This window comes from Bombina bombina, chromosome 6 (genome assembly GCF_027579735.1).
Source record: "Bombina bombina isolate aBomBom1 chromosome 6, aBomBom1.pri, whole genome shotgun sequence".
Lineage (NCBI taxonomy): Eukaryota > Metazoa > Chordata > Amphibia > Anura > Bombinatoridae > Bombina > Bombina bombina.
Window position 1 is genome coordinate 816,593,559 of NC_069504.1, and position 19,473 is coordinate 816,613,031.

A 19,473-nucleotide genomic window follows, 5' to 3' on the forward strand; every position below is an offset into this window, starting at 1 on the left:
TAGAATATTATATTTGTGTTTAACATTTTTCTTTTTCTTCACAGATCTAAAGAAGATGTAACAAGTTTTTGTCTGTTCAGCAGAAAATGCACTTCTATAAGAATAAAATAAACTGTGTGTTATGTGCGTGATATATATCAGCAAAGTACCAAAGTATCCTGATGAGATTTCTGCTCCTGTTCTACCTTGTTGAAGCTAATTGGAGTCTTATCTCAAGTGTCATTTGAGACTCACTCCTACTGACCCCTGCTCCTTTAGAAATAAATGCTTTTATCAGTGATATCATTTTAAATAGGCATTAAACACTAGTTTTGTGATATAAAATGTTTAATAATGTGCAATTAAACAACTTTACAATATACTGTCATTATTTATTAATATGGCTGCACCATTACTTTTATGGAGATTAAAACTTTACTCTTACATTTAGGGTTTCCACCTCTGCCATGTTTTCCTGGACACTTATGAGTTACACTGCAGGGTGTGCAGGGAGGAACATGAATAGTGCTGTCCAGGGTTACTATTTTTTTTCTGTCCAGCAGCACAATGCAGGTTTATCCTTGCACACCCTGCAACATGTGTAACGCATAAGTGTCCAGGAAAACATGGCCGAGGTGGCAACCCTACTTACATTAGTTGTTTTAACCCCTTAATGACAACTGACGTACCAGGTACGTCATGCATTAACAATCAGTTAATGACAATGGAAGTACCTGGTACGTCAGTTGTCTAACAGAGTGCTGGAAGTGATCACAATCACTTCCAGCAGCTCTGAGGGTATTGCAGTGATGCCTCGATATGGAGGCATCCTGCAATACCCCTTTACAAGACTCCGATGCAGAGAGAGCCACTCTGTGGCCCTCTCTGCACCGGTAGTGATGGTGCCGATGGTGCCTCTGACCGGTGGGAGGAGGGAGCGTGTGCGCGCGCACGAGTGTGTGTGTGCATGTGGGCGCACGTGCACATGCGCACATTAGCCACACTGACACCAATGAAAAAATAAGGGGAAAAAAAGTTATTATTTTTTTTTTATATATTTAAAAGGATCTGTGAGGGGGAGGGGGTGGGGGTATTGTGGGGGGGCTGCTACACTACAGAAATAAATAAACACAAATAACAGTTATAAATACAATTAAAATAAGTTTGGTTTGTGGGGCCAAACTGGGTACTGGCAGACAGCTGCCAGTACCCAAGATGGCGGTAATTAGGTAGGGGAGAGGGCTAGAGAGCTGGAGGGGGGGATCAGGGAGGTTGGTGCTAAGGCAGGGGTCCATCACAACTAAAATATTTTATAATTTTTATTTAAAAAAAAAAAAAACTCTTATTTAGTACTGGCAGACTTTCTGCCAGTACTTAAGATGGCGGTAACAATTGTGGGGTGGGGGAGGGAAGAGAGCTATTTGGGAGGGATCAGGGGGTGGGATGTGTCAGGTGGGAGGCTGATCTCTAAAATTAACCCTGCAAGCTCCCTACAAGCTACCTAATTTAACCCCTTCACTGCTGGGCATAATTCACGTGTTGTGCGCAGCAGCATTTAGCGGCCTTCTAATTACCAAAAAGCAACGCCAAAGCCATATAAATCTGCTATTTCTGAACAAAGGGGATCCCAGAGAAGCTTTTACAACAATTTCTGCCATAATTGCACAAGCTGTTTGTAAATAATTTCAGTGAGAAACCTAAAATTGTGAAAAATGTAAAGTTTTTTTTTTTTATTTGCTCGCATTTGGCGGTGAAATGGTGGCATAAAATATACCAAAATGGGCCTAGATCAATACTTGGGGTTGTCTACTACACTACACTAAAGCTAAAATTAACCCTACAAGCTCCCTAATTAACCCCTTCACTCCTGGGCATAAAACATGTGTGGTGCGCAGCGGCATTTAGCGGCCTTCTAATTACCAAAAAGCAACCACAAAGCCATATAAGTCTGTTATTTCTGAAAAAGGGGATCCCAGAGAAGCATTTACAACCATTTGTGCCATAATTGCAGAAGCTGTTTGTAAATAATTTCAGTGGGAAACCTAAAGTTTGTGACAAAATTTGTGAAAAAGTGAACTTTTTTTTTTTTTTATCGCATTTGGCGGCGAAATGGTGGCATGAAATATACCAAAATGGGCCTAGATCAATACTTTGGGATGTCTTCTAAAACAAAATATATACATGTCAAGGGATATTCAGATATTCCTGACAGATATCAGGGGCGCGATCCGATATAGATCGCAGTTTGCGGCGCAAGCGAGGGAACCGGCGTCGCCCGCAGTTTCAGCTCGCAACTCGAGCCATCCCATATAAGTCGCCGTCAGATGCTAACGTGCCGTAAGTCTCACAAACCAGCGATGTCCAGAAATCTGCGCAAGTACAAATTTCTGGCGTCGCCAGTGACTTGCGGCACGTTAGAAGCTGCCGGCGCCTATAAAACCTGACTAAAGTCTAAAACACCCGCACTGTCTAACACGCCTCCCTAACATAGCCCGCACTGTCTAACCCTCTATCCGCTATCCCCCCTCACTAGCCTAACAATAAAAAAAGCTATTAACCCCTAAACCGCCGCTCCCGTACCCTGCCGCCAGCTATATTATATCTATAACCCCCTAAAGTGAGCCCCTAACACCGCCGCCATCTATATTAAAATTATTAACCCCTAATGTAGATATTAAATAGTTAATAACTATTTAATATCTATTATACCTAGTTAAAATAATTAACAATTTACCTGTAAAATAAATATTAACCCTAACATAGCTACAATGTAATTATTAATTATATTGTAGCTATCTTAGGGTTTATTTTATAGGTAAGTATTTAGATTTAAATAGGAATATTTTAGTTTATAAATGAATTAGATTAATTTAATATAAATTTAGTTAGGGTTAGATAGAGTTAATATAGTTAATATAAATATTATAGTAACTATATTAACCCTAATATAATTAGGGTTAATATAGTTAATATATATAATGTAATAACTATATTAACTATAATATACTTAGGGTTAATATAGATAATATAGCTGGCGGCGGGGTAGGTAGATTAAATTAGGGGTTAATCATTTTAATAGAGATGGCGGCGGTGTAAGGGGCTTACATTAGGGGTTAATAATATTAATATAGCTGGCGGCGGTATAGGGGGATTAGATTAGGGGTTAATAATTTTTATATAGGTGGCGGCGGTGTAAGGGGTCAGATTAGGGGATAGATAAGGTAGATGGCGGCGGTTTTAGAGGCTCACAGTAGGGGGTTAGTTTATGTAGATGGCGGCGGGGTCCGGGAGCGGCGGTTTAGGGGGTAATAACTTTATTAGGGATTTCGGGGGGGGGGGGGATCGCGGTTGACAGGGAGATAGACATTGCGCATGCGTTAGGTGTTAGGTTTATTTTAGCAGATCGCGGTTGACAGGGAGATAGACATTGCGCATGCGTTAGGTGTTAGGTTTATTTTAGCAGCCAGTTTAGGAAGTTACGGGGCTCCAGTAGTCAGCGTAAGGCTTCTTACGGCTGCTTTTTGTGGCGAGGTGAAAATGGAGTAAGTTTTCTCCATTTTCGCCACGTAAGTCCTTACGCTGCATATTGGATACCAAACTGCGCTGGTTTGGTATACCTGCCTATGGCCCAAAAAACTACGGGCGACGGCAGAAATATACGCGCGTAACTTCTAGGTTACGCCGTATATAGGATACCAAATCAGCGTAAATATTGGCGTCGCCGGCTTTTGCGGGCGACGCTTTATATCGGATCGACCCCCAGGGTTCCAAAGTAACTAGCGCTAATTTTGAAAAAAAGTGGTTTGGAAATAGCAAAGTGCTACTTGTATTTATTGCCCCATAAATTGCAAAAAAAGCAAAGAACATGTAAACATTGGGTATTTCTAAACTCAGGACAAAATTTAGAAACTATTTAGCATGGGTGTTTTTTGGTGATTGTAGATTTGTAGCAGATTTTGGGGGTCAAAGTTAGAAAAAGTGTGTTTTTTTCCATTTTTTCCTCATATTTTATCTTTTTTTTTTTAGTAAATTATAAGATATGATGAAAATAATGGTATCTTTAGAAAGTCCATTTAATGACGAGAAAAACGGTATATAATATGTGTGGGTACAATAATGAGTATATAAACGGTATATAATATGTGTGAGTACAGTAATGAGTATATAAACAGTATATAATATGTGTGGGTACAGTAATGAGTATATAAACTGTATATAATATGTGTGGGTACAATAATGAGTATATAAACGGTATATAATATGTGTGGGTACAGTAATGAGTATATAAACGGTATATAATATGTGTGGGTACAGTAAATGAGTAAGAGGAAAATTACAGCTAAACACAAACACTGCAGAAATGTAAAAATAGCCATTGTCATTAAGGGTAAGAAAATTGAAAAATGGTCCGGTCATTAAGGGGTTAAAGGGAAAGTCTACTTTTTAATTGTTATTGTTTATAAAGATAGATAATGCCTTTATTACCCATTCCCCAGTTTTGCAGAACCAACACAGTTATATTAATATACTTTTTACCTCTGTGATTACCTTGTATCTAAGCCTCTGCAAACTGCTCCTTATCTCAGTTATATTAATATACTTTTTACCTCTGTGATTATCCTGTATCTAAGCCTCTGCAGACTGCCCCTTATTTCAGTTATATTAATATACTTTTTACCTCTGTGATTACCCTGTATCTAAGCCTCTGCAAACTGCCCCTTATCTCAGTTATATTAATATACTTTTTACCTCTGTGATTACCCTGTATCTAAGCCTCTGCAAACTGCCCCTTGCATTTTATGTTATTGTGAATTGCATTAAAGGGACATTTCAGACAAAATTGGAATCCGCATGGATGCATTTAAGTTTTGAATAGCAGCATTTCCGTAATATAGATGTATTAGCAAAAATGCTTGTAATAAATTTATAGCTGTTTCAAAAGTGTATTTAAATATGCACTGTGCACCAGCATTTTTTACACAACACTGGCTCAGAGAGCCTAAGGTGCTTGCACCATTTGGTAATGACCCAATATGTTAATTGCTGACATAATACAAGCCCTACTGATGCTCTGTACAGCTGCAGTATTTAAAATACTGTTGAACTGAGAATATCTAGCTATGCCTCACATGCAGGTGCAGAGAAAAATGCTAACACTAAAACAGTGATACCGTTTACTAGAAGCATTTTTGCCAAAACATTTATATTGCAAATATGTTTCTATTCAAGGATGTAATTCATCTGAGGGCATTTCTATTTTGACTGGAATGTCCCTTTAATACGTGTTTTCATACTTTGATTCCATATTATGCATTGTGAGGATATTTAGTTTTGTCCTGAACAATCACAATCCCCCTTAGATCCATAACACATTAAGGAGAATATCGACTATAAACAAAGATGTAGAAATTCTTATAAATGTTTATTCTGTACAAAATAAATATTTCTCTGTTCCTACAAAACTGTCATCGGCATCACTATAAACTCACTATACACAGGCATACTATAGACTCACTATACACAAGCATACTATAGACTCTCTATACACAAGCACTACTATACACTCTATACACAAGCATACTATGGACTCTATACACATGCACTACTATAGTCTCACTATACACAAGCACTACTATAGTCTCACTATACACAAGCACTACTATAGACTATACACAAGCATACTATGGACTCTACACAAGCACTACTATAGACACACTATACACAAGCATACTATAGACTCTATACACAAGCACTATAGACGCACTATACACAAGCATACTATGGACTCTATACACAAGCACTACTATAGACGCACTATACACAAGCACTACTATAGACGCACTATACACAAGCACTACTATAGACACACTATACACAAGCATACTATAGACTCTATACACAAGCACTACTATAGACGCACTATACACAAGCACTACTATAGACGCACTATACACAAGCACTACTATAGACGCACTATACACAAGCACTACTATAGACTCACTATGCACAAGCATACTATAGACTCACTGTACACAAGCACTACTATAGACTCACTATACACAAGCACTACTGTAGACGCACTATACACTAGCATACTATAGACTCTATACACAAGCATTACTATAGACTCACTGTACACAAGCATTCTATAGACGCACTGTACACAAGCATACTATAGACGCACTGTACACAAGCACTACTATAGACGCACTATGCACAAGCATACTATAGACGCACTGTACACAAGCATACTATAGACGCACTATGCACAAGCATACTATAGACGCACTGTACACAAGCATACTATAGACTCTCTATACACAAGCACTACTATAGACGCACCATGCACAAGCATACTATAGACGCACTGTACACAAGCACTATTATAGACTCACTGTACACAAGCACTACTATAGACTCACTGTAAAATAAATGACAGGGGTAATTGACTACGCCCGGAAAAGAAAACAAGCTCACTATAAAGGGACCTCCTAACAAAGGACCCAGCTAATTACGTGGGAAAAAGTGACAGAGTAGGAGGGCCAAAGGCTAAAGTAATCTATCAGGGCTATACAAGAAACAGATAATGTTGCAGTGGGCCACTTAAAGACAAAAGATACAAAAAATGGTGACCTATCTAACAAACAGATAGTGACCTATCTAACAAATAAATATTGGTAGCAGATATAAAAACAGATATTATTTAATTGTAGCAGATATAAAAAAACAGAAATATTTATACAGTTTACGAAATCTGGCTAAGCAGAAGCAGATAAACCTGTGATAAGTGTGTGCCACCTTAAGGTGCAAATTATGTGCCAGATATAGTGAGTTACAAATAAATAACAGACACTGGCATATATACAATGTACAATAATACAGTCAAGTGGGTACCCAAGTGAATAAACGCCCCCCTTGGGGCAAAAAATGATTCATTGAAAAATGCAAAAATAGTGTACAAAAAGCATCTCTGATGAGTGTTTTTAATAATCCCAGTGACAGTCTGTTCTTAGAACATGTAAGTGAAAGGATCCTGAATATTGTCCTTTAGAATTTCCTGAGATAATATCCTAAAAGGGTGTCCTTAATAGTGCTGCAACAGCCTTGGTGGTGCGGAACAGCTAGGTATAACAACCAGTGGTCACGGGTCCTGAATATGCTCAGCCTATAAAAGTAAAAACAAATGCAAAAACCATAACCAAGGGAATTAACTCGCATAGCATACTATAGACTCACTGTACACAAGCATACTATAGACTCTATACACAAGCATACTATAGACTCACTGTACACAAGCATACTATAGACTAACTCTACACAAGCATACTATAGACTCACTGTACACAAGCATACTATAGACTCACTGTACACAAGCATACTATAGACTCTATACACAAGCATACTATAGACTCTATACACAAGCATACTATAGACTCACTGTACACAAGCATACTATAGACTCACTGTACACAAGCATACTATAGACTAACTCTACACAAGCATACTATAGACTCACTGTACACAAGCATACTATAGACTCACTGTACACAAGCATACTATAGACTAACTCTACACAAGCATACTATAGACTAACTCTACACAAGCATACTATAGACTCTATACACAAGCATATTATAGACTCACTGTACACAAGCATACTATAGACTCTATACACAAGCATACTATAGACTCACTGTACACAAGCATACTATAGACTAACTCTACACAAGCATACTATAGACTAACTCTACACAAGCATACTATAGACTCTATACACAAGCATACTATAGACTCACTGTACACAAGCATACTATAGACTCACTGTACACAAGCATACTATAGACTCTATACACAAGCATACTATAGACTCACTGTACACAAGCATACTATAGACTCTATACACAAGCATACTATAGACTCACTGTACACAAGCATACTATAGACTCACTGTACACAAGCATACTATAGACTAACTCTACACAAGCATACTATAGACTAACTCTACACAAGCATACTATAGACTCTATACACAAGCATATTATAGACTCACTGTACACAAGCATACTATAGACTCTATACACAAGCATACTATAGACTCACTGTACACAAGCATACTATAGACTAACTCTACACAAGCATACTATAGACTAACTCTACACAAGCATACTATAGACTCTATACACAAGCATACTATAGACTCACTGTACACAAGCATACTATAGACTCACTGTACACAAGCATACTATAGACTCTATACACAAGCATACTATAGACTCTATACACAAGCATACTATAGACTCACTGTACACAAGCATACTATAGACTAACTCTACACAAGCATACTATAGACTAACTCTACACAAGCATACTATAGACTCTATACACAAGCATACTATAGACTCACTGTACACAAGCATACTATAGACTAACTCTACACAAGCATACTATAGACTAACTCTACACAAGCATACTATAGACTCTATACACAAGCATACTATAGACTCACTGTACACAAGCATACTATAGACTCACTGTACACAAGCATACTATAGACTCATTGTACACAAGCATACTATAGACTAACTCTACACAAGCATACTATAGACTAACTCTACACAAGCATACTATAGACTCTATACACAAGCATATTATAGACTCATTGTACACAAGCATACTATAGACTCTATACACAAGCATATTATAGACTCATTGTACACAAGCATACTATAGACTCTATACACAAGCATACTATAGACTCATTGTACACAAGCATACTATAGACTAACTCTACACAAGCATACTATAGACTAACTCTACACAAGCATACTATAGACTCTATACACAAGCATATTATAGACTCACTGTACACAAGCATACTATAGACTCACTGTACACAAGCATACTATAGACTCACTGTACACAAGCATACTATAGACTAACTCTACACAAGCATACTATAGACTAACTCTACACAAGCATACTATAGACTAACTCTACACAAGCATACTATAGACTCTATACACAAGCATACTATAGACTCACTGTACACAAGCATACTATAGACTCTCTGTACACAAGCATACTATAGACTCACTGTACACAAGCATATTATAGACTCACTGTACACAAGCATACTATAGACTCTATACACAAGCATACTATAGACTCACTGTACACAAGCATACTATAGACTCTCTGTACACAAGCATACTATAGACGCACTGTACACAAGCATACTATAGACTCACTGTACACAAGCATACTATAGACTAACTCTACACAAGCATACTATAGACTCACTGTACACAAGCATATTATAGACTCACTGTACACAAGCATACTATAGACTCTATACACAAGCATACTATAGACTCACTGTACACAAGCATACTATAGACGCACTGTACACAAGCATACTATAGACTCACTGTACACAAGCATACTATAGACTCACTGTACACAAGCATACTATAGACTCTATACACAAGCATACTATAGACTCACTGTACACAAGCATATTATAGACTCACTGTACACAAGCATACTATAGACTCTATACACAAGCATACTATAGACTCACTGTACACAAGCATACTATAGACGCACTGTACACAAGCATACTATAGACTCACTGTACACAAGCATACTATAGACTCTATACACAAGCATACTATAGACTCACTGTACACAAGCATACTATAGACTCTCTGTACACAAGCATACTATAGACTCACTGTACACAAGCATACTATAGACTCACTGTACACAAGCATACTATAGACTAACTCTACACAAGCATACTATAGACTCACTGTACACAAGCATACTATAGACTCTGTACACAAGCATACTATAGACTCTATACACAAGCATACTATAGACTCACTGTACACAAGCATACTATAGACTCTATACACAAGCATACTATAGACTCTATACACAAGCATACTATAGACTCACTGTACACAAGCATACTATAGACTAACTCTACACAAGCATACTATAGACTCACTGTACACAAGCATACTATAGACTCTGTACACAAGCATACTATAGACTCACTGTACACAAGCATACTATAGACTAACTCTACACAAACATACTATAGACTCACTGTACACAAGCATACTATAGACTCTATACACAAGCACTACTATAGACTATACACAAGCATACTATAGACTCACTGTACACAAGCATACTATAGACTCTATACACAAGCATACTATAGACTCACTATACACAAGCAAACTTAGCTATCAAACTATAAATGGACAAACCAATCACATGTTTATATGTAGAGAAATGTAAAAATAAAGTTACAGTATTGTTTGGTTTGTGGCCTTTATTGGGAAAAGCTGCCTTACTGCTGCTATAGTCTGATGATTCAAATGGGGCTGATATTAATGACAGAGTAAACTGACAAGTCAGACAGAACATGCAGTTTTAAACAATTTTCCTATTTACTTCTATTAACTAATTTGCTTCATTCTCTTGGTATCATTTGGTGAATAGCAAACCTAGGTAGTCACAGGAGCAGCAATTCACTTCTGTCAGCTAGCTGGTGATTGGTGGCTGCACTAATATGCCTCTTGTTATTGGCTCACCCAGTTCCCAGTAGAGCATTGCTGCTCCTTCAAGAAATGATACCAAGACAATTAAGCAAATATCACAGTAGATGTAAATTGGAAATTTCTTTATAATTGGATTCTCTATCCAAATCGTGAAAGAAAGAAAAAATGTTTTTTTATCCCTTTAGGTGCTAGGAACATAATCTCAATAAACATGTAGAAGGGATTTTAACTTGGCGAAGAGAACATTCTAAACACGAGTTATATGATATACTGGTCTTATCAATACAAGTGTAGCATAAAAAAATAGGGAAACCATGCAAGGCACAACTCCATTACCTGCTAGCATACAATTAGATGCATTACTGGTCTTATCAATACAAGTTATATGATATACTGGTCTTATCAATACAAGTGTAGCATAAAAAAATAGGGAAACCATGCAAGGCACAACTCCATTACCTGGTAGCATAAAATTAGACACATTTCACTGATGCATTTTGGTTTTAACAGACACTTTTTTACAATAGACTTGTATTAACAAAATAATGATACTGTCATCACCATATCAACAGCATATGCACATATGCTGTTTATGCCTTATACACAAAGATTTAAACATGGCACCTTTTTAAAGAAAGGGCCCTATTGAATATTGACCCCATTTATTTCATACAAGATGCCACAGTCTCTCTGAGCAGGGTGGTGTCTGATTGCTGGTGCATGGGGTGCACACAGCGTGTGTCAATGAAACACTAATAGCTTCTAAATACATACAAAGAATAATGTGGTTTAGCTTAGAAATTATCGTTTAGACAAAGGGCCAGGTGTACTATTGGCCGTGTGGACAGGGTTCTAAACTTGAATCTGTATGTCCTCTATTTGTATGTACCAAAATTTACCGAGTGTGTACTGCCACCCCCTTCCCGCATGGCAGGGAAGGGCCTGTCAATCACTCCAAGCAAGCGTGCTCAGGGTGATTTCTCTCTGTCGACTCAGAGGTGACGGAGATTGTAAAAAGCAGCGGTTATCACACTACTTAATAAATGGAGCCCTTAAAGGGACAGTCTAGTCAAAATTAAACTTTCATGATTCAGATAGGGCATGCAATTTTAATCAACTTTCCAATTTACTTCTATTATCTAATTTGCTCAATTCTTTAGATATCCTTTGTTGAAGAAATAGCAATGCACATGTGTGAGCCAATCACACAAGGGCTTTCTGTGCAGCAACCAATCAGCAGCTACTGAGCATATCTAGATATGCTTTTCAGCAAGTGATATCAAGAGAATGAAGCAAACTAGATAATAGAAGTAAATTAGAAAGATGTTTAAAATTTGGTTTCATGTCCCTTTAAAGCCTCAAGAACTCCAGGGTTGTCTCATCCACTTGTCTTCTATTTAATGTGTAAATGTTAGCGGCTTCTATGGTCATTACAGAGAATTCACCACTTATAATCCCTATGCGTCATATTGATGAGGGGGCAAAATAACCTGCAGTCCCTGCTGCAGCTCTCCCAGCCCTTATAAATGTCCTGTTTTGCTGAGGACCACCTGACCATGCCCTGATTTGCTTACTATCTGCCCTGCTTCACGCTGTCCTTTCTGGAGGAATCTTTTAAGGTTTGAAGTTTAATAGGGCATATTAGTATAATAAAAAGTTATCATTCTGTACTAAAACGCCACTGAAATACCTATCTTATAACGCCTTTCAGTTACTATAAGAGATGGGACAATAACCAGCTGTATAAGCAAGCTGTATATGGGCAACATGTTTTGCAGTATGTGATTTAACTCTGTCCCTATCCCTATACAGGACATGACCACTATGGGGCCAAAATGTCCTTTAGTAGTATGTGATCTAGCTCTGTCACTTTGAACAGGCTAATTCCCATCCCTATACAGGACCTGACCACTAGGGGGCAAACATATCCTTTAGCAGTATGTGATCTAGCTCTGTCACCTTGAACAGGCTAATTCCCATCCCTATACAGGACATGACCACTAGGGGGCAAACATATCCTTTAGCAGTATGGGATCTATCTTTGTCACTGTGAGCGGGCTAATTCCCATCCCTATACAGGACCTGACCACTAGGGGGCAAGATGTCCTTTAGCAGTATGTGATCTAGCTCTGTCACCTTGAACAGGCTAATTTCCATCCCTATACAGGACATGACCACTAGTGGCATAAATATCCTTTAGCAGTATGGGATCTATCTTTGTCACTGTGAGCGGGCTAATTCCCATCCCTATACAGGACCTGACCACTAGGGGGCAAGATGTCCTTTAGCAGTATGTGATCTAGCTCTGTCAATTTGAACAGGCTAATTCCCATCCCTATACAGGACATGACCACTAGGGGCAAAAATATCCTTTAGCAGTATGGGATCTATCTTTGTCACTGTGAGCGGGCTAATTCCCATCCCTATACAGGACATGACCACTAGGGGGCAAAATGTCCTTTAGCAGTATGGGATTTAGCTTTTTCACACTGAGTGAGCTAAATCCCATTCTCAGAAAGGACAATGTCCTTTAGAGGGATAGAATCTAGTCTCAACCGTGCTCCCACACTTCAGTATTCCTCTTCCTGTTTCTCATGCAGTGCACGCTGGAATCTGTAGTAAGCTCCTTCCTTGGACTACAATTCCCAGCATTCATGGTAGACGTGCAACGTCGGCTGAAGCGTAACGATGACGCAACTTGGAGGCGGAAGTCGGCTGTGCTGATGTTCAGGGAATAGGAAGAAAAGAGATCCGTGAGGCGGTGAGAGATTCGGGGCTTAGGGTCGAGAGGGGAGATGTGGGGTATGTCAGAGGTTTGGTGAGGGAGGTTGGAAGAGGCTGGGGGGCAAATGGAGAAAGGTTGGAAGGGAAATGGTCATCGGGGTGGGAATTGCAGGCAGTAAACTCAGTGTGGTAGAGGATAGGAAGACATGTAAGAGAGGTAAATTATAAGTACGGCGAGCGAGGGTCGTAACCGTTGAAAATGGTGATAAATTAAAGAATAGGAATTTAAAAGAGGTGTAAATTGAAAAATAGGGAACAGGTTCCATACTCTGTTATAGAATTCAGAGAGGGTGTCATCTACAAGGGGCTCACATTTAGGAGACTGGTTAACTTTTTGATAATGAGTGGTAGGAAATTGGTGTATGAATTGAAATATATAGAACTGGGAAAATAAATAAGAACGTGGATTGAAAGAGGACAATTGGAAAGTAGAAGAAATAGAGAGAACTATTTAGGATAAAGATCACTTTTTGTAGAAGGTGACGTAAAGGGACAGCAAACACCCTGATATTTTTATTTAAAATGTTTAGTTATGGATAATGACATATAGCAGTGCATTTCCATTATTTATTTTGCCCCCCCTCTTATATAATTTAAATCTAAAACTCTGGATTTTCGAATTCAGATTATGTGAAATGCACCCTGATGACAAAGCTAACCATGCTACATATACTTTCCTAATCTGCATTACCAGATAAGATCTGCAAGTTATACTAACATTATGACCGTGTCTAGACTTGTTGTCTGCAGACTCAAGCCCAGATTGATTCCCTCCAATGAGGCAAGTCGTGGGTGGAGTTTAGTTGTGGAAAAACAGCTGCAGCAAACACAACATTAATTTGTTTTAAAAAAAATCTAGACTTGGCTAAAGCGTTATTGTAGAGTAAGACAATAAAGTGTATTTTAATTACAAGGTGTTTAGTGTTTCTTTAACTTATTGGACAAAAGTCATGTAGATTAGAGACAGTCAAAATTAAGCTTTTATAATTCAGATAGGGCATGCCATTTTTAACAACTTTCCAATGTACTTTTATCATCAAATTTGCTTTGTACTCTTGGTATTCTTTGTTGAAAGCTAAACCTAGGTAGACTCATATGATAATTTCTAAACCCTTGAAGGCAGTCTCAGTTAGTTTTGATAGTTTTTACAGCTAGACAGTGCTAGTTCGTGTGTGCCATATAGATAACAATGTGCTCACTCCTGTGGAGATACTTGAGTCAGCACTGATTGGCTAAAATGCAAGTCTGTCAAAAGAACTGAGATAAGGGGGGCAGTTTGCAGAGGCTTAGGTACAAGGTAATCACAGAGGTAAAACGTATATTAATAAGTGTTGGTTATGCAAAACTGGGGAATGGGTAATAAAGGGATAATGCTACAAACTGCTATTTGCAACTGGCCCTTTAAATGGAAAATTGCCCTGCTTCCCTGGATTGTGGCGAAGCCTATTTGCCAGCCTCCTTCCTCATGACTACGGCCCCTGGAATATTGTGCCCCTGAAAACGTATTAACTTTTATTGGGTGTGTATGGCCCTTTAAGAACCATCTGGGGACATATTGTGACTTTGGTGAACAATGCCCCTTTAAGACTATGTCCCCAGACCTGTAAAATAACTTGTTCCTGGCTTTCTCCCACTTTGTTCAGTAAATAGGGCTTACTGAACCAAGTACCACACAGGCAGACCACCCAGAAGTTAAAGTGTGCAGGCAATTTACCTCCCAGGCTGTGAGGTTACTGCAGGTTAATTGCCGACCGCTGGGTGGCCGCAGTTCGTGCAAACGAACACGTGGCGGCGGCCATCTTTGTTCATTCGAATGCGGTCAGCAGTGTATGCTAAAGATTCTGTGGATGCGCAAATACACGAACACCGCTGACCCTTACCTTCTCCCATACGGAACTTGCAGCTCCAGAGACTAAGTCCCGTTCGAAAATGGGACTTAGTCGTTTTTTCTGCATGAAATTGACCGACCGCACAGCCCAAATCTATGGAACTGTTTTGGGCAGGAAATTGTGCTTGCAGTCGGTCATAAAGGGACCTCCAGCTAACTTTTGATCCACTGGAGGGATTTGGCTGATTTTTGGAAGTGTTTATGTTTGATGTATGCTGAGTCTTTATGGAGATTGAATGTATGGTTTTAAAGTTACAGTGTATGTGTGAAAACTGTATTTTTACTGTATGTAATAATTATGTTAACTGCTTATCTGAGGGGAGGGGATGTGTGGGTTGTACTGTTATTTGATTGGTTATTTTATGCCTCCCCCTGGGTGTGTCCTGTATGTGCACAACCGTAATAAAAACCAGGCTGGGTGTTCCAGTACCTCAGACCTCTTCTGACCCTCTAACTTGCAGCCTTGACTCATGTTTGTAGGGGACAGCTATAATCACTACAGGGATTGCTATGCTCTTCATACTCCCTTAGCTACTGAGCTCTTGTAAGAGCTCTTGTTCCTGATCCTGCTTCGCTCTACAGAAGGAAGAGGTTCACCTACTGGAGCCTGGTCGTAGGTCCAGGGCGCAGAGCAGACGGCGAGATACCAGCCCAGCAGCGGTGGTTCGTAGAGTCTGCATTACTTATGGTGGCTACGCAGTAGTTATGGTGTCTACGGTGCTGATGATCCTTTGGTGAGCGCTAGGAGCATCCTTTTCTACGGTCCAACTTCCAGCCAGCCTGGAGGCAACCGTAACAGATAATCTATCTTTTTAAACAATAACAATTCTGGCGTAGACTGTCCATTTAAGGAAATTGGGTGGCAGGGGAAATATGTGAAAAGGGGTATAGGAAATATTTTTTAGACTAATTGGATAAAAAAACAAACAAACATTTTTTCCCTATATTTAAAATAAAATCCACATACTGAGTGTTATAAATATAAACTTCAGACTAAAACTTTACAACTTTACATTAACACAACTGTTTGTAATTAAGCAAAACAAAACCACAAAACTGTTTGACAAGAGGTAGAACTAGAAAGAGGTAGACTGTCACTGTTTATTACATTCTGTTATTCACTCTTTCAGAAACTTTGCATTGAAATGCAAAAATGACAACATGTCCACATGCTCCTAGCTGAGGTTGGCTCTCTGTTTGCAGCTATTTTGCCTGCAGCAGAGAAGAGGTGCTCAGATAGTGTTGAGGTGCCTGAGATGCATAAGTAGGGTTTTGTAGAAAAAACAAGAAAAAGACACAAGCGCAAAAGCCACTCTAAGGGTAAAAGTTTTAATCAGCACTTAAAATGCGCAAATCTTAAAAATAAATGTACAACATTTAAAAAAAACAATGTGCAATATAAAATTGTCACTGTGTGATCCCCCTCAGCAACTGGCTGTCCGTCTTTGCCTAGAACCGCTAACAATCCTTTTGCTTCTGCTTGTAATCAAGGCTTGGTGAGCTTCAGGTGAGCGTGAAGGCGTTTTAGGAAGTGCAGCTTGCGTCGGACTGGACCCACGTTACCTCAACGCGTTTCTTCTGGTATCATCCAGACTTTTTCAAGACGGTTATTACGTAGCCTCCTAGCTCATTTCTTTTATAGCAGCCGGAATAAGCAAAAGGATTGTTAGTGGTTCTAGTCAAAGACGGACAGCCAGTTGCTGAAGAGAATCACAGGGTGACAATTTTATATTGCACATTGTTTTTTAAAATTTTGTACGTTTATTTTTAGATTTGCACATTTTAAGTACTGATTAAAACTTTTACCCTTAGAGTGGCTTTTGCGCTCGTGTCTTTTTTTCTTATTTTTTCTACAGTATTTGTTAGGAGGTGATTCACAGATATCCTCTGTTTCCACTGAGTGGCATCCACTAAAGATCCCGGTTCCCATTTTGGAAGATTTGGGTACTAAAATACCGGACTCCAGAGATACCTTTTCGTTATATAATCCCAGGATCATCCAGATACAAAGGTCTGTTTGGTTTTTCGGGATAAGACTTTCCTATATTGCAATCCGGATAGACATCCAGGTCATTGACCGATAAACTGTGAACATTTCATACTCAATTGCAAATACAAAGTAGAATGGAATGTTATGTATAGACTTTTATGTTTTTATCTTTGAAATATGATTACCAATATTGGGAAGCGCAACGGTTTTGCCAATTTCACCAAAGTGGGATATTTATCTTTGTTAGCTCTCCACCAATGCACAGGGCCTCTTAAAGTAAGCCTGGAGTTCATTGTAACATAAAAATATCTTGAATATCTATATGCAATGGTAAATAAGCGGCAATAGCAAGTGTTCCGCTAATAATTGTGGAAACCGATAATACTGCACAATGCACATCAATTCAAATAAATCTCATCAATTTAGGGCACTGGTTTTCAAACCTGTCCTCAGGTCTCCCCAACAGGCCAGGTTTTCAGGATTACCTTGGATTAGAGTAGGTAAAATAAACAGGTTTACTAAGCAGCTGATTATTTCACCTGTGCTTCAGTTCAGATATCTTCAAAATGTGGCCTGTTAAAGAGGCCTAAGGACAGGTTTGAAAACCAGTGATCTAGGGCTAGGTGTAGATAACAAGCTTGGCACACTACATCATGCAAAACATAGTTCCAAATCACCTGATTTAATATAAACCATCCAAATGATGACTCCTATTATTTCTGGGTTGCACATAAGCTAGGAGTATTGTAAACTTATACTGTCCTGAAAAAGGGAAAGTTAACATCTGTAGACGTCCTTTAGGCTAAGGGCATAACCATAAAACACAATACCATGTGCAGGAGCTTATTGGAGTTGAGCAGCTGATACCGTGCACAGACCAACTAATTGCAAACCAACTAATCAGTTATGAAATTCGTTGACAACTATTTTCATTATCGATTTTATCGATTTAGTTGTTGTAGCTCTAAAGTTAAAGCTAAATGCTTTCATTAAGATTGTCGCTAAGTTTATTTTTATCTCATTTATGAATTTCAATATTTATAATATATTTTAATCTCCCTACCGTTTCCGTCCATACTCCTCCCCACCTCTACTTCTGTGTTATCTCTGATGTTACGTATAGAGCGGTCCCATCCGCTCTATACGCATCTCCCAAGCGCGTGCACAACGATACAAACTATTGCGCAGGCGCGAATCGCCGATGTAAATAACTCCTGCGCATGCGATACTCTTCAATCTAAATCACCAATGCGCAGTTTGCATGCAATATAGCGAAACGGGAGCACGCTTAGAGACCTAAATGGAGGATAAGACAGCAGCGCATGCGCATTTAAAATATGAGGCGGGTGACGTAGATCAACGGCCAGATTTTCAATTGGTGCTTTTGAGAACGTGATTAAATAATAAAAAATATTATATTAAAATTGCGATTTCATATGGCAATAACTTTGAAAAACGTTCAATGTGAAGAAAATGATGAATGAGACTGATATTTATTTGGCTAATAGAATTGAATTCGAGTTTGTAAAACAGGTAACTTAACCTTCACTTTAAGTGATGATAGAATGTTTTTTTAACTACATATAGTCAAACATTTTATACTACAATCTCATACTGTTTAACTTCTCTTTAAATTGTTGACAGGGATACAAGAACAATTACATTGGAAAGAAAATAGAGATTATGATTAACAGGGTAGCTAAAACACATATATACACACACATACTTATACAGATACATTATAAAATAACAAAATAAAAGTTGGATTTGCATTTAACAGCTGTACAGGCCTAGAAAGGATCAATGGGGGGTTTAGGACTCTAATATAGGGCACCAGGCCCTAATTTTATGTAAATTACTATGTAAAAGTAAACATCTTAGCATAAACCTATTAAAGGGACAGTATACTGTACACCAATTTTCATATAACTGCATGTAATAGACACTACTATAAAGAATAATATGCACAGATATTGATCTAAAAGTCCAGTGTAAAACCTTTTAAAAACGTGCTTAGAAGCTCCCAATTTAGCACTGGGACACTCACTGAAAGTGGCTGAGAGCAGACACTCCCTTGCATATGAAAAAACCTATTATATAAACGGGAGCAAGCAGGAGTCTGTAGACGTCAGTATACATCTAAAACTTTGGGGCTTGATTAGGAGTCTGAAAATCAGTACAACGTTTTTAAAAAATAAGCAAAACTATACAATTTAAAAAAAAAAAAAAAAACTCCCAGATGGGCTATATAAATGGTA

General features: G+C 38.5%; 1 protein-coding gene across 1 annotated transcript in view; it reads left to right on the forward strand.

Annotated features, from left to right (window-relative positions):
- The first annotated feature begins 13,239 nt into the window (after nt 1-13,239).
- The window catches only part of TMEM127 (transmembrane protein 127), a 51,968-nt gene continuing 45,734 nt past the window's right edge, over nt 13,240-19,473 (forward strand). Inside the window, exon 1 of the mRNA XM_053718184.1 lies at nt 13,240-13,314. The gene's annotated coding sequence lies outside the window, so the exon portion shown is untranslated. The remainder of the gene's footprint in view (nt 13,315-19,473) is intronic.